Source organism: Octodon degus, unplaced genomic scaffold (assembly GCF_000260255.1).
Source record: "Octodon degus isolate 3935 unplaced genomic scaffold, OctDeg1.0 scaffold00095, whole genome shotgun sequence".
Lineage (NCBI taxonomy): Eukaryota > Metazoa > Chordata > Mammalia > Rodentia > Octodontidae > Octodon > Octodon degus.
The window spans coordinates 9,418,099-9,426,816 of NW_004524671.1; the positions used below are offsets into that span (position 1 = coordinate 9,418,099).

General features: G+C 36.6%; 1 pseudogene; it reads right to left on the reverse strand.

Annotated features, from left to right (window-relative positions):
* Window positions 1–1,248: 1,248 nt before the first annotated feature.
* Window positions 1,249–2,678, reverse strand: LOC101578540 (annotated as a pseudogene).
* Window positions 2,679–8,718: the final 6,040 nt, after the last annotated feature.

The window sequence follows — 8,718 nt, forward strand, 5'->3', positions numbered from 1 at the left end:
TTTCACAAATGCATTTCTGAAACTTCGCATGCTTTTTAATATGCCCGACATTGCTTCATTGTCCTCAACGCCAAAGCGGCTCCAGCACAGGTGACCCGTGGTCACCCTACCTCTGCGACGTATCCATCCTCCATTCCTGAACCAGGCATAAGGATACTCTCAGGTCTTGCCTATGTTCTCTTGGTATCCACTGGACTGTCATGCAGTTATTTTTCAGCCTGAAATACCTTAACTTTCTAGAAAATGTAATTTCTGCTAGAGGTTATGTGTCTATTGTCTTATCCTTTTGGCATTCGGCTTGTGATTGCTGTGGTCATCTTCCACTGCATTTTCTCCAACTGTAGCATTTGCTTCTATACCAGAAGTAGAGAGACAGATCTGTTTCAAATGGGAAGGGGTCAAGAGATGGAGTGATGAAGGAGGAAGGGGAGGGAAAGGAGCGGAAAAAGGAATGGAAATGTGTCATGTACACATATCAACTCCCAGCAAGGAATGTAATTATTATGCAATTCAAAAATTACTACTATGTAATAGAACCTGTAAAAACAGAAAGCAAACAGGTCAAGGAGTGAATATTTAATGGACCCACGGAAAATATAACAACACACAGCAAGTAAAACTATGCATTGTATTAACCATTACTGACTTAGTAAATGTAAAAATATCTCTCAAAAACAAAAATTTCACTTACAATGCAAGTTAATTTGCTTTTATCTTCATAACTAAAAATAACTTATCCAAATGACAAAACTGAGCCTTAGTTGTCATTTATTTTCAAATGCTTCTCCACTTTATTAAGATTGACTAACAAGGTATTGTTTATCTAAATATTATATTTTTAAAGATATTTAGATATTTGTTTTTCCATAATTAGTTTATTGAGGCTTATTGGTTTGTATTTTAGAGATAATACTTATTTTTAGGATACAAATAAGAACAAATGCAATTTTCAAGTATCACAAGGAAGACTTCAGATCCTAAAATGTAACCACTCAGTCCTCAATGACAACAGAGATCAATAACAACTGCTTACATCTGTTTGCATGATATTCTGCTAACTTGGAAATCCCTGAAAGAACAGTGAGCTGTGATTACTGGAAAGCTGAGAACACCAGAAAGGCTTAGCAGCAAAGTACTTCACAGAAGGCCACCAAGGAGATAGAACTCCAGGTACTGTTTAGGAATGCATGAAATGGGGTTGCCCAGTGCAAGAGCTGCACAGAGACCTGGTCACCTCCTCCGGATCCATCACTTCGAGTAAGTTTCCAGTATCATTCCATGGCCCTGCCCTCCAGCCACATAGGCAGCCACCAAAGCATACTGGCCTCCTTCCTTTTGTAAACTGTTGGCAGCTATTCTGACCAAGCAACAGCCAGGGGCTCCAAATGGGTGTGCCAGGGACAGCAAGCCACCCCAGGTATTAAATTTCTCTAAAGAAGGTGATCCAACTTTGGTTTTTCTACTCATATAGTTTTGCGCAAACCAGTCAGAATCTGTGGCTTTAAAATTTCCCAAAATTAGATCTGAGAAGGCTTCATGAAATTCAAAAACATCAGTATCACTCATGGTTAATCCTGCCTTTTCTAGAACTTTTGGAGTACCATGTGTTTGCCCCAATAAAAGCTAATCTTTTGGATCCTGGGGGACACATACACAAAATCCCTCAAATATGCCTTTGGCTTATATCCCATGGTCAGAGTTTTGTCCTCAGACATTATCAGCATCGCAGGAGTACCATCAGTCAGAAAAGAAGAACTTGTGGCTGTCGTTGTGCCATAAGGCTTGGTGAAAGCAGGTTTTAGTTTCGCCACTTGCTCCATTGAGAAAGGATGGAAGCCATTATTTTTGCTAATGGTAGTTTTTCCTGGAACCTTGAAGGGCACAGTATCAGAAAGGAGTCCTTCATCCTGTGCCTTCTTGGCCAGACTGTGAGAACGCAGCACATTTTCATCCTGCTCCTACCCAGAAAATGTGAAGGCAGCAGCCAGGCACTCTGCAGAGTGGATCATGGTCTCACTGGTAGAGAACTCGGCCACCATGGGGAGCTCAGGTGACAGGAAGTTCAGTCTGAATTTATAAAGCAAAGACAGGCTCTGGCCCAGAGTCTTGGCTTTATTGTGATCAAGCATCATCTTCTTCATTTTCCTTGAATGACGAATAGGGATGTCAGACATTGACTTGACACCACCCGCCACAACTACATCAGACTGGCCAGAAGCAATCAGACCAACAGCTGTGGTCATGGCCTGGTTTGAGGAGATGCAAGCCATGGTGACAGTGTGAGCAGGAGTCTTGTCAGAGAAGCCAGCTCCAAGGGCAGCCTCTCTAACCACATTGCTTGTTTTCACTTCCTGAATAACTGTGCCAAAGGTGATATAATCCACAACTTCATTTGGGATATTGTTCCCATGTAACAAATGCAAAAGTGCTGCTCTAGCCAAATCATTTGGCATTAAGTCTTTATATGGAGTGTCTGAGAGCAAAAATGGAATTCGAACACCATCTACTACCATGATATTCCTTAGATTGGGTTTGGCTAAGGTCCTCTTCGGTTTGGTCTGGACAGCTGCACCTGCTCATAGCTGGAAGGAACAGCTCAAGGGTCTTACGCAAAATCTCAGGGCCCCTTTTGATGTACCGGAAAGGTTTTTAAAAGTATAAGCCAAGATGGGAGTCATCCTGAAACCTTAGCTCATGTCCCTGTATTCCTGCTCACACCCCCCCTGCGCTCCTGCAAGTTTCAAGACTCTCCATAGTTTTCATTTGGATGTAGCCCTAAAAGGAGACTCAATTTGTTGATATTTAGCTTATAGGCTGAGACATATGTAGAAATTTTATAATTTGAGATAATGAGTAAAGTGCTAATACAGACTTGTTTATTAATAAAAATCGTTTTAGAATGAAAGAAAAACTGTATAAAAATTACATAGATTTCCAAACTTTTCCACGCCCCCACACATGCATGGCCTCCCACATTCCCAACATTCCCCTGACTAGTGGGGTGTTTTTTAAAATTGATGAATCTATGCTGCCACATTCTTATTCCAAATATGTGGTGTACGTTAAGGATAAATTTTAGTGTTGTATGTTCTATAGGTTTGGACAAATGTATAATCACCTGTATCCATCAGTAGAGAATTACAGAGCTTAGGTTGGCCTGAATGACACAGAGCTGGTATCACTGTACTGTGTAGTCCTTTTTGGTTTCTTTTACTTAGAAATAAGCATTCCATATGCCTTTTCATGGTTCAATAGCTCATTTCTTTTCAGCATTGGATCCCACTGCTTGAATGGACCACGACCTACCAACCCATTTACCTCCTAAGAGAAGTTCATAGGAGGCTTCATGAAATTCAAAAACATCAGTATCACTCATGGTTAATCCTGCTTCCAAGTTTTGACAGTCATGAAACAGCTATAAACATTTGTGTGTAGGGTTTTTGAGGTTGTTAGTCTTTAACTCTTTGGAATAATTTTGAGGAATATAATTATAAGGTGAATATGTTTATTTAACTTTGTAAATTATCTTTTTCCAAATTGGTCAGACCTTCTTGCCTTCCCATCAGCAATGAATGAGACTTCATGTGGCTTCAGCTCCTTATTAGCAGTCGGTGTCAGTGTCATGGATTTGGCCATTCCCATAGGCATAAGGAGCAACTTTTTAGACTAGTCTCAAATTCAGTACACCAAGTCTTCATTTTAATGCATAGCATTCCAAACATTCCTACATTAAAATAACTGATGAGAAACTGAAATAAAAGTAATATATATATATATATATATATATACTCACACACACATATATACACACACACACACACACACACATATATATATATATATATTTTTTTTTTTTTTTTCTTTTTGGTACTTAGGACCCTGTGCTTGCCAGACAAGTGCTTATTCTGCTGAACTATCTCCCCAGCCCTAGCATATATTGTTGAAAACATTTCATGTACTCTGTTAATCAGAGATGTTAGCATTTCCAATATCTGCCAATGTTTTATGTTTATAATGAAATAATTTCATATTTCCCATTAAATATAGTTTTTAAAAAGTAGTTTAGTACTGATTAGTTATTGTTAGTTTATTGGGCTTATTCAGGGTAACATTATATAACTAAGGAAAAGGAACGGAAAATCTAGAAAACACTTGAAACAGAGTTATATCTGATCATCACTTAGAGGTATTTAACAGCAAACAGCATTGATCAGATGCTTCTGTATGTTAACTTCAGGGTGGGGAATATCATGCTTTTTATTAATTTGTGTGTGTGTATGTGTGTATGTGTGTATGTGTGTGTGGTAAACCGCAGTCCCTGTGCTTGCCTAAGCTTGCACTTTAGACGACTGAGCTATCTTGCCAGCCCCTAAAATCACACTTTAGTGATGTTCATCATTGTATGGTAATGTTTATTTTGATATAATTTTATACTGATAGGCAATTTATAAGAATAGTACGTAATAAAAGGAAGTCTACTGCACTTTTTCCCAGTCATCTATTCCTCCATACACACACATGCACACATACACACACACACACACACACACACACACACACAGACATACACACACATGCACACTCATGCCACATGTTATTTGGAGCCACTTGGAAATAGAACCACTATGTCACCTTATTGCTAAAGAATTACATGTGAAATCGCTAACATGTGGCCATTCTCTTATAAGACTACATTATATTAACAAAAACAAGACAATTGATATTGATGAAATGTAATTAACTAAATAATAGTCTATATTTGATATTAAAATTAAGCTAATAGAATTCTATAGCTATTTTTCTGTGTTCAAGGCCAATTGGAGCATAGCTCACATTTCATTGCCATAATTATTTTAGCATCTTTTAATCTGGGTATGTTACTGGGGTTTTCTTTGTTTCTTCCATCCTTGACATTTTGCACAAGAAAATCTATTTGTTTTATTAATCCCTGATTTGTGTTTTTCCTTTGCTTGCTATGGATTGTGTGTATGCTATTTCACTGAAGTAAGATGTCCCAGACATGATACTGTGTTCTCATTGCTTCCTGTCTAGTGATGCATAGCATGGGGTTATTCTAACTTAATAAGGTCTCTGTTCTTATTTAAGTGACTTTGTTTCCCAGTAAGTATTTTTAGTGCTCATCAAGTAAGACAATGCAAATTCCTATCTTAAGTATATTTATTGTTTTGTCTAATCAGATTTCAATAGTGATTACCAATAATTAACAAGGAAAGACATGGACTGTTCTCTCAAGGAATTGCATATGTCAATACAGAGGCAAGGATATGAAATGAAATTATTTGAATATAGGAAAAATTTAGGTCTTTCTTTTAGAATTTTTCATATGGTGCTTTAAACCCATTGTTTTTTGTACTTTCTGCCTATTCACAATAGCATACAGGCAGAGGGAAAAGACATTATTTAATGTCTGTTGATTTGTACTTTGATCTATGAACTTTAACTTATTAGAAATTATGAAATAAGAGGCATGAACTCTCTATGTATTTATTAAATAGAAATAGTAACAGAGTTTGTACTAAGTGCTTACTGGTAGATTAAATAAAAGTATATCTGAAACATTTCATAATCTGCAATTTCATCCAGAGATCAGATGGTATTTATTTTGGTAAATGTAACAGAAAATCCAAGGGATTTATAGTCAGTAGTTAACTGAAAGTGAGATAAAACATTACATTATTCACAGGACAATGTCAGGGTTCAAATCTCATAATATTGTGAAAATACATTTAGATTCATACACACATGCACAGACACAAAACTGCTTACAGTGATTTTCTTGATTTGACAGTATAAAAGCTTCACTTAATTTATTTTTCAGCATCTCTACTGTTTTCATTTTTAAAGGGACACTGTCTTTTATTTTCTTATGGTCTTCAGGCTTTCCCAGTGCATTGCTGTATCTTTGACGATGTTGGATGAGTACTCAAAGCACAAAGAGCTCGTTACCTGTCATCTGAATTGCGTGCTTTAGCTCTCACTCCCATACTAATGAAAAAAGTCTTTTAACATTTTTAGTGTGACCCTTATGAAATTGTCCAATATTCTCTTCAGTTTGTTAGGCATCCAAGGAAGGATAAAGGAAGGGAGAGGGTGGTGCCTTCACTAGTCTAATCTGTTCTTTCTGCACCTAATTGGGTGATTCTTTAACACTGGATTGTATCTTTTAAATTCTCCTGCCTTCTCAAATTTTGCCTCTGTTTTATGTAAACTCAAGAAAAGTGCTGTCTGTACAATATAATTGTCAATTAGAAAATTAGAAATAAAAGAACAAGTAAAAAGGAACATAACTTCAGTCATTTCACAAATTTATAAGTAATAATTAAGTTAAAAAGTTACAATTTCAGGGCTGGCTCAATAACTCAGCGGATTAAAGTGTCTGCAAGCAGGCACAGGGGCTGGGGTTCCAGCCTTCGCTTGCTGCACCGGCCCCGCCCCCAGAGGATGCTGATTGAAGTGATCACATCATATTTTTCCTTTTATGCTTGTTTTTATTTTAGTGGATACCTACCAGAGTCACTGTACAGTAGGCAAAGAAATTGGGAAAAAAACAGACACTGTTCTCTATACTGTATCAGTATGTCTAAGAATGTGCTGAGAAGGTGCTTCAAACCAAAGATCATAATATTTAAAAACTATGTCCTTTATTTCACTTTAAAAATTGATAATTTACTAGTAAAATTGATTACTACCAGTAAAATTGTTACTTATTTTCATTTCTTTTCCTGAAAGTAGAGGCTACTAGGTGATGTTTTTAGGTAGTTTGCAATGAATTCAAACAAGTTAGAAACTTCAAGAAAACAAACAAACAAAAAATATGACTTTCAAAGTTTAGGTAAAAATAAACTGTCAAAACCAAATAAAAAATTAAATAAGGAAACTAAGTAATCATATACCTTTAAATTACCAGGAATAATTTGGGAGTTGCTCTTTCAGATGTGTGATTCCTGTAATTCCAAGCTATCATTCTTATTCAGCGTGTGATAGAAATTGTGCAATTGTTATAGTTTCAAGCTGGAGTAGCCCTCAAGAACCATATGCTGAAGAATTGGTTCCAGTTGGTGGCACGACTGAGGGAAGTAGTTCATATCTAAATGTGACCAATAGGGAAGAAGGAAAACGTTGAAATTGTGTCTCTGAATATGGTATACTGAGACACCACTGCTCTCACTCTGTCTCTGTCTCTCTCTGTCTCCCTGACATTCTCTCTGTGTCTCTCTGTCTGTCTCTGTCTCTGTCTGTCTGTCTCTCTCTCTTTCTCTCTCTCTCTCTTTCTCTCTCCCTCCCTCCATCTCTCCCTCTTTCCCTCTTTCTCTCTCTTCCCTCTCTGTCTCTCCTCCTTGACTCTCCCTCTATTCCTGTCTGGCTCCTGAAGGGTACAATGCAACCAGATTTTTTTTTTTTTTACCAGAGTTCAGTTAAATGACCATGAATTGAGGCCCCCAAAAGTATGAACTTTCCCATTTAAGTCTTTATCATTTTAAGCTATTTTCTCAGATATTTTGTCACATAAAGCTAACTAACATACTGCACTGATACTTTTCAAGTGTTCAGAAGAAAGATTAGAAGCTCCTGATACTTTATGTGTAGTCACATTTCATTTAGACACCGTAATAGGCTATTTCATATGTCTATCTCTGGGGAAAAATCAGAGACTAATGTTGACTTTTAAATGTCAATAAGACAAAAAAAGAAAAAGAAACAGCATATCTGTATACTCACTACTTCTGGGAAGAAATAAAAAAGCCAAATATCTTCTGCTTTTTCTTGAAATTTCTCTGAGATGAGCCAGAAAATGCAGCTATAAAATATTTCTGATAGTGTCTGCCTCCCCTACTTCTTCCTAAATCAAATATGTGAGGATTCTAGCCCTACGCAGGGTGACTGTCAGACTGGACATTCTCCCCAGCTCAGCAGAAAATGTCTCAACAGTGTATCTACAAACATCAAGTCTTCAACCTGAGAACAGGCCTGATAATCTATCATGAACTGAGCAATTGAAATAATAAAATACCTAGAAAGGGAATTTTTTTCTAAATTAAGGAAGCCAATAAACAATTAAAAAGAGTGGTGGTTAGCTCAGTAATAGAGTACTAGAGTAATACATACTGTGAGTAAAACCTTGCTTTGTAGGAAGAAAGAAATAAAAAGGGAGAGACAGAGAGGGAGACAGAGAGGGGGAGAGAGAGAGAGAGAGAAAGAAAGAAAGAAAGAGAGAGAGAGAGAGAGAGAGAGAGAGAGAGAGAGAGAGAGAGAGTTTTCCTATTAGAAAAAAAATTCATAGAAATATTTTAGCTGCATCCCCATGAAGTATCTAATGCTCTGATGCCTATGTCCTTGTCCAAAATGTGAGAAAATAGCAAGGTCTAGGTAATTATTTCTTTGATGATTAAATAAATTGTTGCATATAATATTTGAATAAAGAATGGAACACAAGAAAGGAGTAAACAGTCAATAAATGTTAAATTTTATTTCTGACGTATTAAATTAATGCAACCTTACAATTAAAACAATACTGTGGAAGGCTACTTGATAAGGAAAAAGGTTACATCAATATAGAAGATGTGTGGTTAGAAAAAAAGTATGTTCTATAAGACTTTAATTTTAGAGTTGAACACAGGTCAACAAAATATTAATTATTAAAATAGATTTTTGTTTTATGCACCAAACTTCACCATTTTTCCAAATTTTCCTTAGCTA